This window comes from Xiphophorus maculatus, chromosome 10, assembly GCF_002775205.1.
Source record: "Xiphophorus maculatus strain JP 163 A chromosome 10, X_maculatus-5.0-male, whole genome shotgun sequence".
Lineage (NCBI taxonomy): Eukaryota > Metazoa > Chordata > Actinopteri > Cyprinodontiformes > Poeciliidae > Xiphophorus > Xiphophorus maculatus.
In genome coordinates, this window is record NC_036452.1 from 14,052,503 (window position 1) to 14,071,663 (window position 19,161).

The following is a 19,161-nucleotide window of genomic DNA, read 5'->3' on the forward strand; positions in this document are numbered from 1 at the left end:
CAAAGAAATTGTGCTTTCTAATGTACCAGCAGGGCAAATAATATAGATGAATCTTTGTTGCCAAAGCTGTTGCTTCCTTGTTGTGCCTGCAAATTGGTTTACCCGCAGAGAGAAAACTGTAAATCAGTGGCATCTTCCAATTTACCAACCAGCAGCAGATGCAATAAAAGAAGAAATTTCCGTATGCCAGGAAAGCCCAAAGTACAACAGGGTTATGTCTCTTTGTTCTCTTTTTAAACTGGAGAGTTAAAATAAAAATACAAATACCAGGGCAGATCTTACTGTATTTTTTAATGATTAAGCTCCATAAAAGCTGCTAGTTTAGTTTTTTTTTAACCTCTCTTTCTTTGCTCTCTTCCAGTTCGGCCAACTAAACTAAAATACCTCAGTTGGTTTAAAGTTGAGTGACTGATAAATTGATTTTATTTTTTCATTTGAACAATTTCAGTTTTAGATAATAATAATAAAAAAAGCTCTTACTTCACCACAGTTTTGCTGCTTTTTATTTTGTTCAACCTAATCAGTTTGGGTTATGTTTTTGTTACATTTAGTTTCATTATTTATTTTTTTCGGAAACGCTTTTAAAAGTTCTTACATGTTTATAAAATGGTTTATGGATTGAGTGTGTTGGGATACTCATATGAAATGGGTACTGACTATTTAAAGTAGGCAGCGTAACAATAATTAGAACGAAATCAAAGAAAATTATGTTGTCCAGGTTCAAATATACAACACCTAATATAAGAGCAGTAAACAACTAGTCTTTGTATATATTTGCATACATTTTTAGACATATTTTCTATACTCCAGTCATTTTAAACTCTGCAACTAACTATATCAACTCAACTGGAAAATCTTAAAAAATATGATTTTATTCATTTGTTCAGAAAGTAAACTGATTCATCATATAGATTCAATATATAACCTAGTCATAGACTTCAAGTATTGATTTATGTCAACCTTGATATTGTAGATCTAATTTTAAAGACATTTTATGTAAGACTGACTTTAAAAAAAATAGATATCTGGTGGAGGATTTTTTTCTTATGAAGTCTTTCTCTTAATTACAGAATCAAGAGAATGACTTCTGACAAAAAAGCGACCAACGCCCTTTCCAAGCAGGATTCACTATAAAACATAATTGCTACAGAAGCTGTCTGCTTAGAGAGCGCTGCTTCTAGGCTTAGTAATGGAAAGTTGAGTAAAGGGTGAAAATATGGTTGAAAATCTTCTTTTCAGATGACAAAAAAAGTATCCAATTTGGTTCCAGAGTTTGGAAGAAGAGCAGAAAGGAACAGAGTGCAAGCTGCTTGATGTCCAGAGTGAAGTTTCCACAGTCAGTCATTATTTAGGGAACTATGTCAGCTGCTGTTTTATTAGTCGTCTACTTTTAAATTTTGTTTTCCCTGTTTCCCCAGCTTACCTGCTCAGGATATCACTGTACTTGGTTGCCGTCAAATTGCCCTGATCTAAACCATCGACCCACAGACAAGCTGAGGGCCGCTATTAAAGAAATAATTCACGCAAAATTAGCCCTGTCCAAGAATATTCTACACATTTTTGTTCGATGTCACAATTAATTAAGATGCAGTGGCCATTTTTTTAAACCAAAGATTTGGCCTTAAATCATCTAAAACACAGAACAGAAAGTGTAGTCTTGGCATGAAAGAACACTATACCTTCCCCCGACCCTACAGAAAAGCCTGGAGCATCTCCTTTCCTGGCCACTGAGGTTCTGTACAACTGAAGGACAGCAAACAGCATGGTGGCGGCAACAGGCCAGAGAGGTGACGCATATGAGAATGGCTGAGTGCGTCAGGCTCTGGCTGACAGCACCACGACTCAGCAGTGTCCTGGATGGATGGAGGTGTTATGATGGAGGAAGCAGGAAGAAATGGAGAGTGTGTATGCGTGCAACAAAGCGAGTGAAACAGAAAAAAAAAAATAGAAGTGATATGCCCCAACTCCTACGCTGCCATTTGATGCTGAATAAAGCTATGTTGCAGCACTGAGTGGGTGGGATTCGTTTAAAACATATAAAAATAAAGGCGGTGAATAAGAGTCTGGAAAAAATGAGAGGGGCTACATTAAGCCTCTCCTACCTTCTGACTGAAACACCACTGGGGTTACCTCACAGAGCACAGAAACGAAAAAGCATGCAGCAAAAATAACCAAGCGGAATTGGAAGTGCGATACATATTCTGCTTTGTGTGCTCTATCACAAACAAAAAGAGGACAAAACGAGAAATAAAAACTGGATATGGCTTCTGGTCTGAAGAATTTGTTGTTGCATATTTTCAGGTTGCCTTTCTTTATCTGTTATCCATCAACCTAAAGCAGCTCACTGGACTCAGGAGATACTTTCTTTACTAGCTAAAAACAAAGTAATGAAATACATTTTCACCAAGTGAAATTGATAACTTTAGAATGCTTGTGCTAGCATTCTAGCATTAACTAGAATTATTATGCAAATAAAATTAGAATGCTCAATATTGCCAGCATTCTAACTAATGCTAACATTCTACACTAGAATGCTAGCCAGTGCTAATGCTAGCATCTCTGCTTTGTCATTTATTAAAAAGATTACACAAGGAAGTCAGTCAAAAAGGAAGTGAGTAAGAGAAGGTAATCAAACCAGTTTTTTATAGAAAGTAATATGCAGTTAAGGTTGGTTAACTGGTGAGACACTCATAAAATCAGAGCTACAATAAAGTGTGTTTTTCCCATTAAATGTGGTTGGTGTCCCTGTAAATTCCACACTATGTCCTGCCTAAAAACTCAGAAAAACAGAGACTAAAAGTATTTTTAATGCTTTGTGGAACATATTAAGCTTTGATTATTTGTTTCGGGACTAGTTGAGCTGTAAGTAAAATGTAGAACATTTGAAAGCCTGCTGTAATTGAAACCTGGCGTAGTGGTGCATTTTTTCTTTATTTAGAGCAACATCATCCCATGTTCCCTTTGACCTCAGGGTGTTTGCAGCAAGAGAAGGGGAATGTTCAACTCCCGCTAAGTTTGCAGATGCTACTCTCTGCACCGGCGAAGAGTGTTTAATGAGAAAAACTTGGAATCCTCATGAATTCACACAGAGAGGCTGGGAAGAAAAGGAGCTCCTGCTGCAGTCACAGTTCATTCATTATTGTGGATGATTTTTACTGGCTTTTAAATTGCCTAATGACTGTGAGAAATATTAGCGTACAGCGCCTTTGGAGGAGTGCTTAAAATTTGCTTCTGTTGCTTAAAGGGTTCTCCTATTAATATGACAATTTGTGAGCTTAGAAACGGAAATTTGTAACACACTCAAATCTTGCTTTTTGGAAGACGTGGGAACTTTTACTTACATCAGGTGAGTAAAATGAATCCTTTAGAACGGAATTACCAAGAAACTATTCACACAATATGGGAGAAAAAAAAACTCTAGACTTCTGTGAACGATTTTTCAAAATCTGAATCAAGATTTAGAATGACAACAGACATTTTACACAAGTCTGTACAAATCGTTTTAAGTGTGAACTTAAATCCAAGTGACCTACTGTGCCAGGATCTTATCTTTGAGTAATGCTTAAATTGATCGTAAGATAGTACATATGTTTTATAGCCCTGCATGTAAACCTCAGATAAATAATTTCTCTCAGTAATTATTGCAGCATTTAATAAATACAAACAATTCTGGTCATTCTAATTGACTAAACAAATAAATAAACACTGCATTTAGTCTGATATTGTGCTAGGCAGTGCATGCAGGCTACTGGTTTCAATGTGATATAAGAAATGCGTGTTTTAAAAGTTATCTGCCACCCAAAGAGCTGAAAACAAAATACAAAAACCTAAACAAAGACCCATAATAAAAATAAGTCTCACTGCTTTCCTATGAACCACTCTGTGGTTATTACTCGCTGCATTGTTACGCACTGGCTCGCCTGCAGCACTAATTATTTTTCCTGTTTATTTCAGACTGTTGATAAGACTACTATTAGATTTAATGAAAAAGAAACTGCCAAAGAACAAATGAAAACGAATTTTCTAAATTACATACCACATTTAACTCCACAGATGACAGAGGTCGTCTAACATAAACAGGCTGCATAAAGTTCAAGAAATGTAATAACATTCAGACAAACAGACTAAACTCTATCCAGTGTTGCTTTCACAGCTCCAGGCGTTGGATTTGTGCACGGCGACACGTATAAAGACCGAATCCTCTCTCAGGGAGTTGTGCAGAAGTCAGTTTTACTTTCCATGGACTGTCTACAGGCTGTATGACTAATCATTGTGTTGAATGGCTACTTGATGATATTCATGTTGAAAGAGCTGCAACCCTGAAATTAGTCATCATTTAATAGAATTCACCATAACAGGAGGACGCTACTTTTTACCAACACAAAACAGCCTCAGATCAAAAATGAGGACTGATTTTGGTTAAAAAACTTCAAAATAAAAGGGTGCCATTTTCAGCTTATTTATTTATTTATTTATTTATTTATTTATTTATTTAACGATTCAAAGCATCTTATGCTTTTATTTGCACAAGAGATACTGCTTCCCAAGAGATACCAGTTGAATATAAAAAAGAGTAGCAGATAAAACACAGCATGCAATGACTCACACACAACCAGAGGCAAAGAAAAGCAACAACTGTAAAGGCGCTGCACCATGTTCGACAAAAGGTGGCCAGGGGCAGACGAGTGAAATGTCATTTTGAATTTTGCTCCTCAATCTGCAAAGGAAAGCTATGAAGTTGCAGGGAACTAACAATCAGAAGTTGAAAATGACCAATGTAAACCCAGAGAAGAAACAAAAAGTGAGGTGGAGAACGACTAACGAATAACGCATGAAGGAAGAGCGTGCTCGCTTTTGCAATTCTCACCCGCAGTGATGCAATAACTCACTCTGTGTTCGGCGTCACTGTGATGACAGGAGGTGGAAGAAAAACCACATGTACTTATATACACACAGATAATGCCAACACAGTACTTGAAATGCAACAGACGAGTCTGTAACTGCAAGCGTGAAGGCCTGAATAATGAAATGGACATTAAAAATAAAAGGAAGCTGCAGAGGCACAGCAGACACCAACACTTCCACAGGGTGTGGAGAAAGTAGGCTAATGTCTGCGGCTGCATATCTTTTGTCACCAATATGACAGCTTCACCATATACCGGACTATATTTAGAGGTGAGAATATATATGCACATACATCAAAATGGAGCTTCTTCTCCATTCACATAAAAAGCAGTAACAAGTTAGAAGATGGAAATTTTCTGATATGCTTGATAAAACAAGCAAGATTAAGTTTAGATAATACATTTAAAAACTGCTGAATAGCTGAGTCTTTCCTGAATACAAAAGTCCAGCAAAAGGTGTGAAGCTTAGATAAAGTTCAGTTTAGTTTATGGATAAGTGTGTGTCTGTAAGAAAGAGACACTTATTAGATTTGGCAGATCCTGCTCTTATGCATCAATTTTTTATATAAAGGTTTGCCGTCAGCTGGGCACTTAATATTGTTTGGCAGGAGACCATTAAAGAGACAAGTGGACATCAAGTGATGGGTTTTATTCCTTTAAACAGTGGAGAACAAACAAATAAATCTGTTAGTTTAATGTCTCATCCCTGCCCCCAAGTGAAATCTCTATATAATGAGGCAATTTTTAAACTAAAAAATTATTGAAATCTTCTAAAACACTTCTAAGAACAGAATGAAACGACAGAGGTTATGGTTTGTACTTCACTCTGAGCTCTTATAAATAAATCAATGAAGACTCATTAGAAGCAGGTTTGATTCTGCATTCCCTGGATAAGCAATGTCTGAAAGATTGTGATTTATCCTATTTTTTCTCACCTATTTATGAATACTTATACTTGGATTTTTTTCACACCATTTTTTTTTCAAACACCTCTCTTACTGTAATTAATGTGATGTTGAGATAGATCAGTCACTCTGGCAGCATTTGCAAAGTGTTTGTGACGCAACAGTTCGTCCATTAACTGGCACAAACAAAGCATTACAATATCACTTCAGTCAACAACTTTCTCCCATCATTTCCTGTCCAATTTCTCACTCATCTTTACAATTCTGCAGCTCATATTTTGGGGCTGTCACAATATGACAATTTTGCATCATTATTGTTGTGTTCAGGGTGCATGCACTATTATCCAGAGCTGATTTTATTGCACTAAAAACTGGAACCAGAAGCACCGGTTTCCTGTAACATAGCCACAAAAATACGTGTGAGCATATTTTAGTTGAAAAATACCTTTAAGAAGTCACAAAATAATTCACAGATCAGATGAAGTGCAACTGATAAATGTTTGGTTTAAAAGAGAACAGTTTGTATTTTAAATCTACATTTGATTGTTAATTTTTTTCTGACCAGCAAAAGTGGAGCATCTAGGCTTGGATTCAGGACCTCTCAATTAGAAATGAAATGTCTTTACTTGATGAGGGACACTCTGAGACTGCATCATGCACAAGAAACATGCAAGTCAGGGATGTGTAATGTATGCAAGGCCTGGTTTTATTCTCATAGTTTAAGAATTATTATATTTTCCTGCCAAATGCAAATGAAACTCCATTGCTCATGTGCCTCCGAGATATTCTGTTGGCGCTGCACGGTTGCTGCGTCATGAGTAATTATAATAACTCTGGATAGGAACATCTATGCAGTTTTTCTTTCATCACAAAAAACTAACCTTACTCTCAATGTTTAGCTTTTTAATAAGAAAAATTATTTGAAGGGGTGTGCATAAGGCATAACACCTGTTATGAACATGAAGGAGTCTTCATGAATGTTTATGACTGTTGTCATGAAGTGTCATTCAGTAAATAATGCAAACGTGCATTAAAAGTTGCATTAAGAGTGTCAACTTAGCATTATTTGGCAAATAATTACATTTTTATGTAAAGTTGTATTAAAACTTACATTAAAAATCAAGTAAGAGAGCCAACTTTGCATTAAGCGTCATTATTTACCGAATGACACTTCATTGCAACAGTCATGAACATGAAGACTTCTTCATGTTCATGATGTTATGCCATGTTTATGACCAAAAAGGGTTTATTTTCTTTCTCATTTTAATTGAGATTTTCAGACGTTTGACTAAAATGTAATTGTGGTTCAGCCCCAGCCAAAATCAAGTCTGTTACTTAAAGAAACACACTAAAGAAAACACAGTACATACTCTCAGACATATTAAGATACGCTTGTAGTAGTGAAAATGGTGCAAGTTATGATTCAGTATTTTAGAGTTGACGTTTGCCAGTTTCTTGTGCGTATCTAATTACATCTTTCTGTTCGCGCCCACTGAAAATATATTCATATTTTAGGTTGGTTAAACATTACGTTACATAATTATTGCGTTTTATATTTTTACATGTTGGATTGGAGTTCATTGATGTAAATTGTTAATATTTTTAATAAAATCTCCTAATAATTTGCATTTGTATCTAGAGCAGTTCTGTGTTTGAGGCAGACCAGACAGCATGCATCTGGTGTGAGAGCAGTCTAATTTCAATGCCTGGACTTGCATTTGCCCTCCAAGAGTTGAGACTGGAGCTGTGTTTTGGAAAGAAGAAAAAACAGATTTCTAAATATCTGTGCTACAGATGATTGAGTTGGGGCTAAAACATAATTACATTTTAGTCACAAGACTGAAAATGAGCTGCTAAAGATAACTGCTGTTTACCTCTGGATGAGAGGATTACATTAAAATGATTTGCATCTGTGCTAGTGTGAACAAGGTATTTAACAAAAAACAAGGTACTTTTCATTCTGGTCAAAGAATGGATAATGATAATAAATTCATACAGCAATAATCACCATATATTTTGCACAACTAACAGATCTAAGATAGCCGATTCGCTGATCTAGTCAGTCAGAAGTACTCAGAGTTCCGTTGTCCATAAACTGGAGAGAAGGAAAGGCAGAGGCATCAGACAGAGGAGATTTTGCTCTAAATGAAAGATGAGAAGACAGATACCATGAGACAGAGACAGCAGCGGAGGTGCATATGGCAGCAATAGGTTTGCAGTCCACGCCTCACAGTTGTGGCTCTCGCAATTACTGCTTTTGTGAACGTAACCAACACTCCCCTTTGCTAACACAGCAATGTGCGTCTTACTGCCTGTGCCATGCAGCACAGAGCGACTCGCAGGATTATGACTCAGTTTATTGTGAACATTCCTAAAGTTTTACAGACTAAGATTCACAAAGTACTCATTCTGTTTCTCTTTAAATAATTTGAAAGCGAAAGTGATGAATGTCAGGATAAATGGTTAGCTCAACGGACAGACGATGGGTAAAAAAAAAAAGTAACGTTTTTTTCCATAATCCATGGTACTTTCACACTTCTTCCTGTTCCTGTTTGAAAATCCAACACTGTAACATTGGCGTGATAAGTAAGCCATGGCACTTCCTGTTATTTAAATTTCTGCGACATTGAGCAACCATAATAAGATCAATAGTCACGATGAAAGATACTTTCCTGGGAAAAATAACAGGATGTGGATGGGAAAATATGTCTGATATGGACTGAAAAACATATATTTACTTTTATAAACATAAATTCATTTATGTCCCATCTAACCAAATAAAAAAAAGTTACTTTTATCTGTTTTCTCCATAAAAGATTTGTATAAGTGACAGTAAGGTCCACCAGGAAGCAAAAAGATGATTAGAAATTAGATTTAAAAGTGTTTTAGCACCTGCAATTATGAGCATAAATGGATGATGAACGAGCGGAACGAGTGGGACTTGACAAAAAGAAGATGAGGGGGAGGGACGAAATAACCACTCCAGAAGGAATGAAAGGAACAGAGAAGCAGCAGGAAGGATGTGAAAAAGAAGCTGTGATGTAAATGTTACAGCGCACAGATTGACAAAAAAGAAATGAAGAAGGAAGAGGGAGAGAAGTGGCCGAGTTGAAAGGAGAAGACAATGATGGAGGAGAAAATTACTTGAAGGTGGGAGCACCCTGAGGGCATGAGGTGGACATTTGGTTATGAGATGATGCGGATAAATTGGGAGGCACAAGGACTTAGGGAACAGAAAAGAGAGGGGAGGGAGGGAAAGAGAAACAAAGTGGTGAAGACTCATTAGCCTACGCAGGGCTGGTACATTAAGTCTTCCCTGCTCTAGTGTTTTATCGCCCCCACTCCCCTCTCCTTTTGTTCTCCAGAAATATCTGAGTGGGTGGAAGAGAGTGTGTGAGGAAGAAGAGGAGAGTTGGACTACAAGTCAAGTGATGACAGAGAGGCAGAAAACAGGAAGACGTGTGACAAAGAATGGAGAGGAGCAGAGAACAGGCCTGGTGTCTGAAGCAAAGTAAACAAAAAAAGGCTCATCTCAGTAACTTAGAAAATCATTAAGAATTGAATGTATTTCAGTAATTCGAGTTAAAAAGTAAAAACTCAGATATTTTACCAATTTATTGCACAAGACTACAAATTTGGCAAATTTGTTCTAGAAAAAATGGGGAAAAGACATTGCACCCTGACTTTATTTATGAGATTGGACAGACTAAAAGAAAACGGGACAAGACACAGCTTACCAAATTGCTGTCAGCTGGGCAACGATTTTACAGATCTCTGAAACCAAGCTTAGGTCAAAAAATTTAAATCAGTCCATCTCTGGCCTCTGGTTTGACCTGTAGCCTTTTTATCCATGCTGCTGTCTCCCCTCAAAGACTTTAAACTTTCTATTTCAGATTTGAGGACAGACACCGCCCTGTTGATGCTCTCCTCTTCACCCCTCCAGTGAAATGCACATTGTTTTAGATGGGTGGCCCCCGCACTTAAACTCATCCACCGTCCAGGCTGCTTTTCCTTGATGCTTCTGTTTATTGACAAACCAAAGAATACTGGAAACAGTAATCAAAAATAATCAATTATGCAGAAGAAATCTTTTACTGCAGCCATTAAGAGTTTAAAAGCCACAATTTGGATTTAACTTCAGCATAATGTTCTGCTGGGAGGACCCTTCCCTTGTAGTTCTTTTTAATTTGGCCTTAGTGACCAGCTTTGTTTACATCAACATTTACATTTCAATACATATTTTGTTACATCTTTTTTAAAAAATATTTTGACATATTTTTGATGTACAGGATAACCATAGGCTTGAGAGGATTGTGATACCCATCAAGAGTCAAGATTGAGTAGAGCTGCAGACCGATTACCTCTATAGCACATTAAAAATGCTTATTTTGGGGGTATTTTATAACATTCACCAAATGTTAGACAACCAAATTATAAATTTTCATTAGCTGTTGGCCATATCACAAAACAAACTCTTCATATTAATCAACATTTTGAGTTGAATTCCTGAAATATAGCAACTTTTCAATTACTTTTGGTTTTAATTCTCTAAAGGGAGAGTTAGAGGACATTTTAGTTATTTAGGAATGTTTATCTTTCTAAATACAAGATGTGATTGTTGAATGAAGCCAAACAAAAAAGGATTTGGGGATAAAATTAAGTAATTGAACTGAAATAATTGTGACAATTCAGGAAAATAATACACATTTAGGGGATTAAATTAGGGCAAGACGTATTTGTCAAAATTAGAAGAGCTTTTTAAAGAGATTTCCAGAAAGTTTGTTAGCCAATGAAGATACAAAAGTAAAGCAAATTGATTTTAATTTCCAGTTTAAACGAGGAAGAGCTGAATGGTTGATCATCTAATATAAAATACAATAATTTGATGAAGAAAAGGGATAGAACAAAAAACAAAGCAGGGATTTATGAAGAGATGAAGAATGACAAGCATCACCTTAAAAGCATGACTTCTAATACTCATCAATAACTTGTTTTGGATTTATTCTTCTGATTGCTTTTCAGTAGGACACCGTAACTCTCTTCCACCATTAGTGTTTTATAACAGTGACACACACCGTCACACACACGCCTCATGCTTAAGGTGTGGCACGATGCCGCTAAGACACAAATTGCTGTGAAAGCCCGGGTCAAGGTGACTCCAAGCGCAGGAGCCAGTGCAGAACAAACAAATCATCAAGTGGGGATTTAACACCAGCTGCTGACACCAGTCAGAAACCAAACAACACACAGACACTCTTCAATCCCACAGCTGAACCCCTCACCTTTCAAAGTACAAGCTGAGACACCTACACAGAGGCTTTTCCCATCAACTGCTGCTCAGACTTGCAGGCTAAAGCAAACAAAAATATACAGAAAAAAATAACAGGGTGAATAGTGCCAATTTTCCTCTGTAGCCTGTCCCTACCACTCCCTATATTCAGAGCTGAATTCAAAACATCAATGCAGTCCATCCGCCCTCCTGCCCCGATTCATCCGGCTCACCTTAGTCAGTTGAGCGCATGTCTGGCCAGTCAATAAAAATCCCGCAGCATGGTGGAGGAGGTCCTGAACAAAAGGAAGAGGCTGTAGGGACACGGAGAGGAGCAGGAAACAACGAAGGGGGAGAAAGGCAGAGAGAGGACAAAAGATAGAGGGATGGAATAAAAAGGAAAAGAGGGAGAGGTAAAGAACGGTCCAGACAGGCTGAGAGCTCTCCACAATGTGAGCAGCGAGGGAGGGTGAGCACCAGGTGTCAGCACGCATACACTCACCGAGCCGAGCCGAGCGTGCACACATGTACTCTCATACCCACAAACCCGAGCAGACAGGCAACTCTCTCTCACTCTCATTCGCTTCCCACCTTCTCCTCCTCCTCCTCCTCCTCCTCTTCTTCTTCTCACTCTCTGGCAGCAATAACTCTCCTCATCCTCCCGCTCACTCTGTAGTCAGAGTGGAATTCCTTAACCATTTAAAAACCAAAGATCTCTAAATCCAAAATGTTTCGCCATGTTGTTCAATCACACTTTTTGTGATTGAACAATATTTGATAAAAGACAAAAAGTCATCTAAATTTGGTGAAAAGTAACTGTGTTAAATCACAAATCAACTATGATTAACTGGAATTTTAGGGGTAAGCTCAGTTCAGTTTCCTAACCAATATTACTAAGAGTGACAATTTACACCTCACATGGACTCAGTTGGCAATTTCCAAGGCAAAAACCACTGCCTACTAAGAGAACAGCCAGTCGCATATTTGCCAAAAACTTATTTATGCACCCAAAATATTTTGTAAAAATTGCTTTGTTAAAAAAAATTTTAAACTTCAGGGGCGGTGTTTTCTGTTAGAGCTGTCTTAAAACTTAAAGCTAGACTAGAAAGATAATTTCCATCATTATACAGTCAGACATGGTAATGGTGAAGTAATGGCATAGGGCTGCTATGCTGCTTTAGAAGCTGGGACTGACTTTACATCATTTGATGTAACCATGAATTCTGAACTCTGGCAGATCACTGACACTTGAATTATGCAAATGGACAAAACAACAAGGTCAAAGCCACACAAGCATGTCCAATTTAGAATTTGGAGTGGCCAAGTTGTAAAATGCAACAGCATCTGGAGCATTGGTCTGACCAATTTTTGGATATTAACTAGCCCTCAAAGATTTACAACCTTCAAATATGGATGAATTAAAGGAATTCTTTAAAGAAAATTATTGTAATTCATACATTTTGCAAAAATTGGTGCTACCAAACTGCTGCCACCAAAAGTGATGAACCAGTTATTGGGTTTAGGGGAAATTGCATTTTTACATAGGGCTAGATATTAAGCATATCTTTGTTTGACATCAATATTTAGTTAAATTGTTATGCATTACATAAAAGCAAAAGCAGAAGAAACAAGTAACAGGAGCAAATACCTTTCCACAGCACAGCAGTCTCTTCCCTTTTGCCACTTGGGGGCAGGGCAGGAGAAACAAATTGTAAACGCAAACTTGATCTGGCAAACATGATGCCAAACAGATTCTTGTTTATGCATCTAGTTTTGCATGAAATCCAGAGGGAAATTTTCCACTCCAGCTGCTAAATTTGCAACGACTTCAAGCAGCTTTCTGTTTGCTAACATTTGTCTGCTGTTTGCATGATGTGAATTTATAGGAGGTTACAGAGTTTTTCACTTCAGACCGCATCCTTTAATTCATGTTTTTCAATCATTCCACTTGTAGACATTTGAGTTACACAGCAAATGTAACTTAAATGTACATAGGATTAAATTGGAATATAGGTCCCAAACTCATTTTGATCTTAAGTTTATTTTAACACTTATTTTTTGACAACTGTTCATAACTTTGTACTGGGAGGGTGTAAACAGAAATAGAACCCCATGATCCTAAACCAACACTTTCCAGGTCAGCTGAAATTTGCAGCTTCCAACATGGAGAATCTAATTACATTTTGGAAAAAGTACGTCTGGTCAGATGAGACAAAGATCAAAATTTTATTTTTTTCCAAAATGACAAGATTAAGGTTCACAAGTCAACTTAATGGGTTTCGAGCCAAATAATACCATAGCATCTCTCAAGTATGGACATGGAAGCATCATGCTGTGGAGCTCTTATTCTCCCAGTGATAGTTGTGCACAAAGTTAATGGAATAATGAAGGAGGGGGAATATTTTAAATTCTTCCATTCTGCCACTTACTTTAATCAGGCAAAGTTGGGAGTTCCAAGAACACAATGATCCAAAATACACATCAAAACTGGGTTTGGAATGGATAAAGTAGGCCAACATTAACCTTCAATTTAAATTAATTCTGCCAAATATGTAAATAAGTGTGGTCAAAGTTTTACATTTTCAAGGCTATAAAACTCATGAGGTTTTGCCTAAACATAAAAGGAAAAAAAAAAAAAAGTCAGGTTGATTTTTATTTTTCCAAAAGTAGCATTTCTTCACCTTTTAAAGACAATTATTTTTTTTTCTCATGAACAAATACAATTATCAGCCTAGTTGTTTGAAAAATTTGTTTTCAGGTTTCATAGATTGTTTTCTTCAATAAAATCTGGGATCCTAACTATCTCCCTTCTCAAGTACATTACAACCATTAATGCCAATAAAATAGCCATTAAAGGAAACAACACAATATGTAGGTCAGGGTAGTAAGAGCTGCTAAATATAAGTCATACTTTACACTCTTATCTTCATTAAGATACCTTCATCTTTAGTTGAAGAAAGGCAATATAAATCCGAAACCCCAAAACACACAATTAAATCCTGAAGGTTTTCTTATTAAAGCCTATTTGAATGTATGAAGGAAAATTGAGGATAAGAGCCATAGAAGGAGAGCAAGAAAATAAATAGACTAAGAGGTGAGGGAAGGGAAAGATGCACGAGTTACCACTATTGACGTTGTGATCAGAGACGGAGGAGAGGTTATAAGAGCGCTTCTTTACCCACGCGTCATGCTGCCCACTCCGTACCGCTAATGCTGAAAAGTACGGCTCCCATGACAAAAGAGCAGCATGAGAGAGAGAGACTCCTACAGATTCCAGAGCAGCTCTCTATTTAAATGTCACTGTGCTCCAACACAGCAAGTGAAATCACTCAGAAAGACTGAGAGCAGCCGTCATACTGCTGTCAGTGGGATACTCAAGACCCTGCAGAGGGTAGTCGCAGAGTTGAGGGGGGAAAATCCCACAAATAACTGCAAAGGATTTATATGAAAGTCAAACATTTCTTTATATTTAGCTTACGGGGAGGCAGACTTTGTTTCCCTAAGTCTAAATGAATCATTCTCCAGGCTTTGTTGAGTTCTTTGGATATAGGCAGTTTCTTGGTCACAACACCCAAATATTCAGCCACAAAATGGCTCCTAAACCTACCATAATCAGTAAAAATATGAGTTTGTGCAGGAGTAGGCACAGGTTAGAGTCATTACATATAGTTCATACCTCACATTCTTTCTGGATCGTGAAGAGATTGGTTTAAGCAAAGGATATTAGCTGCCTAGGTATAAAAACAAAAGATGGACTCATCAAGATTTTGCTTGCTGATCTAATTTTTAAAACATAAATGTCAGCCTAATGAAAAGTGTGTTGATTCACTGCTCAATATAGGCACCTTATACTTTTAGCCCAGGTCAACAGCCTGGGCTAAAGTGTTAAGGAAGCCTCAGTTGCTTTAAGCAGCCTTCAGTGTGTCCACATGGTTGGGTCTTTTTTTGGCTACTACTCCAAAGATCTTCTCATGTTTAGGTCAAGCCAGTTTACAGGCCAATCAACTTCAAATAAATTGCTAAATTTACCTTCACTTATAAAAAGAAGAATTTTACCATTGACAGCAAACCATTGCTTTTTTTAGTCTTAGTCCTTCTTAGTCCTTAGTCCAGATAAGACTTTTATGATGCCATCTCTGCTGTAGAAGTGGGTTGACATGAGGGATGTGGCAGTTGTAAAAGAAAGAAATGACAGATTCCAATCCATAGTCAATACCTTGAAGCTTAAGTCCATGGAGATATTGTGTAAAGCCTTAAAAATACAGTACATAAAGGATACCATAAGAGATCACAACTATGTCTTTGATATACAGAAACTAGAGGTGATTTAAATCTTTTGCACAACATGGGACAGAACCAGAAGTACTTAGTGACGAAGGCAGACTTGTGGCTCGACAAATGCAAAAACCCTGACAAGGACGTGCTTCACTGTGATTATACTGTCGATTGTGATACAAATGGAGCAACAAGCAGCAGAGTACCATCAGCAGCAGTGAGTGTGGCTTATTACAGCAGATCATACACTCAACCACATTGTTCTATTTTATTCTGCAGTTGGCTTTAAGAGAATCGTGTCTTTGCAGTGTGCTTTGGACTGAAACAGCGTGTTGATATAAGCAGGTATCTCATACTTCCAAACTAAGAACACTGAGAGTTGGTTCTTTAACACACTAGTGAGTCTGGCAGATTCATCCTCTGAGGCTTCACCTGTTGTAATTGGATGCAACACAACTGCCATAAAAATTTGTTGGCTCACTTTCGCATGCAGCAGCTGTGCTTACACCAGTGGCCTTCTTCATCCAATCTCTGTGTTGGTGGTTTGCAGCATCCAGGCAGGAGATGAAACACTGCTGGAGGTGGGAGCAAATGTTTTGGCACCCCTGACAGAGATGTACAAAAAGCCATGAAATTTTATTTTACATTGAAAAAACACAAATGTATAATTTGAGTATATTTATTCAGTGTGTTGCAATATGTGCCAGTGGAAGCTATGCATTAAATAACATTTTAGAAGTTTCGTTCAGGTTTTCCTCAAGGCTAACATTTCAAAAAATTTTATTTTTTGGTGTCGGAAATGTTAGAAGCTCAAAATGATGAGTGCCTTTGCTGAAAATCTTGCTCTTTCAGTTTGGCACAGAGTGAATCAACCAGACTAAAAACTAAGTTTGAGTCTTGAGTCTTCTTTACTCAGTAAAATCTTCCACACAGAAGAGTGTTGTCACTGCAGTCTTGTAGCATTTAAAAACCTTCAAAACATATTTCTTGCTAAAAAAAAGAAAAAAGATCCACATGATAGAAATTAGATTTTCTCATGACATGAAGTAAGAATTGTACTTGTAAATGATCTAAAAAAATCTTATATACTGTTTAGAGTAAAAACTATGTTATTCCTTACATTGCAGTGGGTCTTTGGGAAGGTGGGAGTCACATTCCTGACCTTGAAGGACTTAAAGAAGGTCCTTTAGTAAAAGCGTATGGACGGCTGAGACAAGGGTGGTATGTGCATCATGCAGCTCCGTTGAAGCATAATGATGGGCCTATAAGTGCCTCCCACACTCCACAAGACATCAGAAAGCCGCTTCTGACACTTCGGTCACGTCGTCTATCTCAGCCCCCACGACGCTCTGTCGACAGTCTGAGTGGTCTTTGACCTTCCTTGTGCTTTCGCTTTGGCACCGCTTTCATTATCATAGTTACTTAGACGAGGACACAGGTGCCAGCTGATGAGGTTAGCTGTTTTTAGCATCCAAGCCATCCACCTGATAGACTGGTAAATTATGTCTGACCCCACTAAGGAAGTGACTTCTCCTCATCTATTTTAGTGTTGCAGGAAGGTTGCTAACATGCAAAACTATCCTCTAACAAGGATAAAAATCAGCTTATTGAGAAATATGCAAACATTTTTGTCTTTGATGTGAGAAACTGCTCAATGCAACCAACTCCCTTTTGGACCCGTGTATTAACATGGCACCATTACTCTCATAGAACAGTTGTGTTGGCTCACGGTTGCCCAGGCAACACAGCATAAAGGCACCTCAGGATGTCAACAGCTGAAGGGTGAAAGTTAAATGACATTGCAGAAGAAGCTGAAGAAGGTCATAGACATTAGTCTGTTGTTCTTAGTAACCAAAAGGTCAAAGCTCCCCCTTCAACAGCTATGAACCATACTGACAGACTCCTTGTGTGACGTGCGCTACAAATAGGTTATTGAGCCACAGCATAACAAAGAATGAGGTTTATAAAATGTTGCCTACTTTGCAAGCGTTTTAAATCAGCAATTTCTGATTACAGCATTTTCAAAAGCTATGCCATCCCACCAACTATTTCTCTTTAAAATCTACAGGGTAAGGACGTCTAAGAATAGAATTCAAATTATTTTTCCCAGCCTGCTGTGAACTGAACAGTCAAAAATGACTAAGTAGAAGATTGAACATCTCACTGTGTATCAGAGAATATTAATAATGTTCCACAAGTCAGTATTTTTAGAAAACAAAAGCAAAATTATGATCTGTCCGACCAGCCAGTGACTGGTCGTGCCTCATCAAGCTAAAAATGGGATGATACCGGCACAATATGATTTCTTGGTGCAACTTCACAAAAAATGCTCTAAAACCACACAAAGGTATAGTGTTTACAGCATTGCTCTCATAAAGCTCATGATAAAACAAATGATTCGAGTCATTGCTCATAGGAAAAATCGGTCCAAGTGATTTAATAATTCAACCAATAATATCCCCATTTGTTTCCACCACATTCCCATTTTAGCCCTCCTACTTTTTTCATAACTATAAACAAATCATTTCTTATTCATGAAGCTAAACACAGCATATTCTTTAATTTCTCATTAGTTAAGTATTTAGATGAATTATGGAGATAATTATCAAAAACTTAATTTAACTGAATTATATATATTCTTTGAAGATGCTGCACCACATTTTGACCAACAGTATTTATTTTCATCAAGATATCCAAAACTGACCTTAATCGACGATCAACTGTTTTTTTTTTTCTTTTAATATCATTATTCTACTAAAAGACACACTCTTAAAAACTAAAATAACAGCCGCGTTTGCTTTTTATTTTCAAATATGTGGTGAATGGGACCAACAAATGTCCCACATTCAGTAAGCCACCCCCCTCTGCAGGAGGACGGCGATGCCGCCTGTTAACAGGATCTGGTTCCATTCACTTTTCCTTTGGTTCATTAATACAGGAAGGAAGGGAACATTCTGTGGAGCAGTCGGTGCCAATCTGTCGCTCCGTGGAGATCAGCCAGAATCGGCTCCTGTTCAGCCGCTGCCCCTCCTCCGGGAGTTTCTTACATCAGATAATATTCCACGGGGACAAACCTTTTATCTCAGTGCGTATAATCCAGCCCCTAATGTTTAATGGTGGATATTGTATAGCTTGTTTTGAATGTGAGCAAGCAATATATATGTAAATGTACATCTGCATATAAATGTTTTGCAAATTCAGACTTTATTCAACTCTGAAATACATCAACCGCTCTGCAGATGTTTAGAAATGTCTGAGCGAAGGCAGAAATAAACTAAAAAATGTATGATATGAAAATGAGCCGATCTGGGGATAATTGTTGATCTATAGATCAGAGTTTGCAGAAAAATTGCACATAAATTAAAACATTAAATTCCAAGACTTCATTAAATACGTTTAGTCACAGAAACTGAGAGTGGAGTTGCAAAAACGTCCCGATAACACATGCTAATTTATTACGCTGATAATCAAGTGGAAGTAAGAGAAAAGAGTGAAATGAAAACTAGAGCAGTTTTGTGGGATTTTAAGAAAGCCATAAATGAGCAGAAAAGTGGTGACGAGAGACTTGAATGATGCCATGTAGAAAATCAATTAATAAGGACTGACTGTGCAGAACAGAAATACTTTAAACCAGCAACCATGACAACAGCAACAAGACAAAGCCTGGTACCATTATGAGAACTTGTAGTCGGTGCAGCCGGGCTTTACGTGTTGTTCAGAAATGCACAGTAACCACATTTAGACTGCATTAGGCCCCTGCTTGCTGTGTCACTTCTTGCTTGTGCTTTGAATCTCAAAGCATGTTTGC

At 37.5% G+C, this 19,161-nt stretch overlaps 1 protein-coding gene across 6 annotated transcripts in view; it reads right to left on the bottom strand.

Moving 5' to 3' along the window:
- The window catches only part of LOC102231735 (protein TANC2), a 156,606-nt gene that overhangs the window by 97,232 nt on the left and 40,213 nt on the right, over window positions 1-19,161 (bottom strand). Inside the window, exons 1-2 of one of the 6 annotated variants that reach the window (XM_023340302.1) lie at window positions 11,581-11,599; window positions 11,312-11,392 (exon numbers count right to left, since the gene is read on the bottom strand). The exons of the other annotated variants lie outside the window; for them this stretch is intronic. The gene's annotated coding sequence lies outside the window, so the exon portion shown is untranslated. Of the gene's footprint in view, window positions 1-11,311; window positions 11,393-11,580; window positions 11,600-19,161 lie in introns of those variants that run through there. 6 annotated transcript variants of the gene reach the window in all.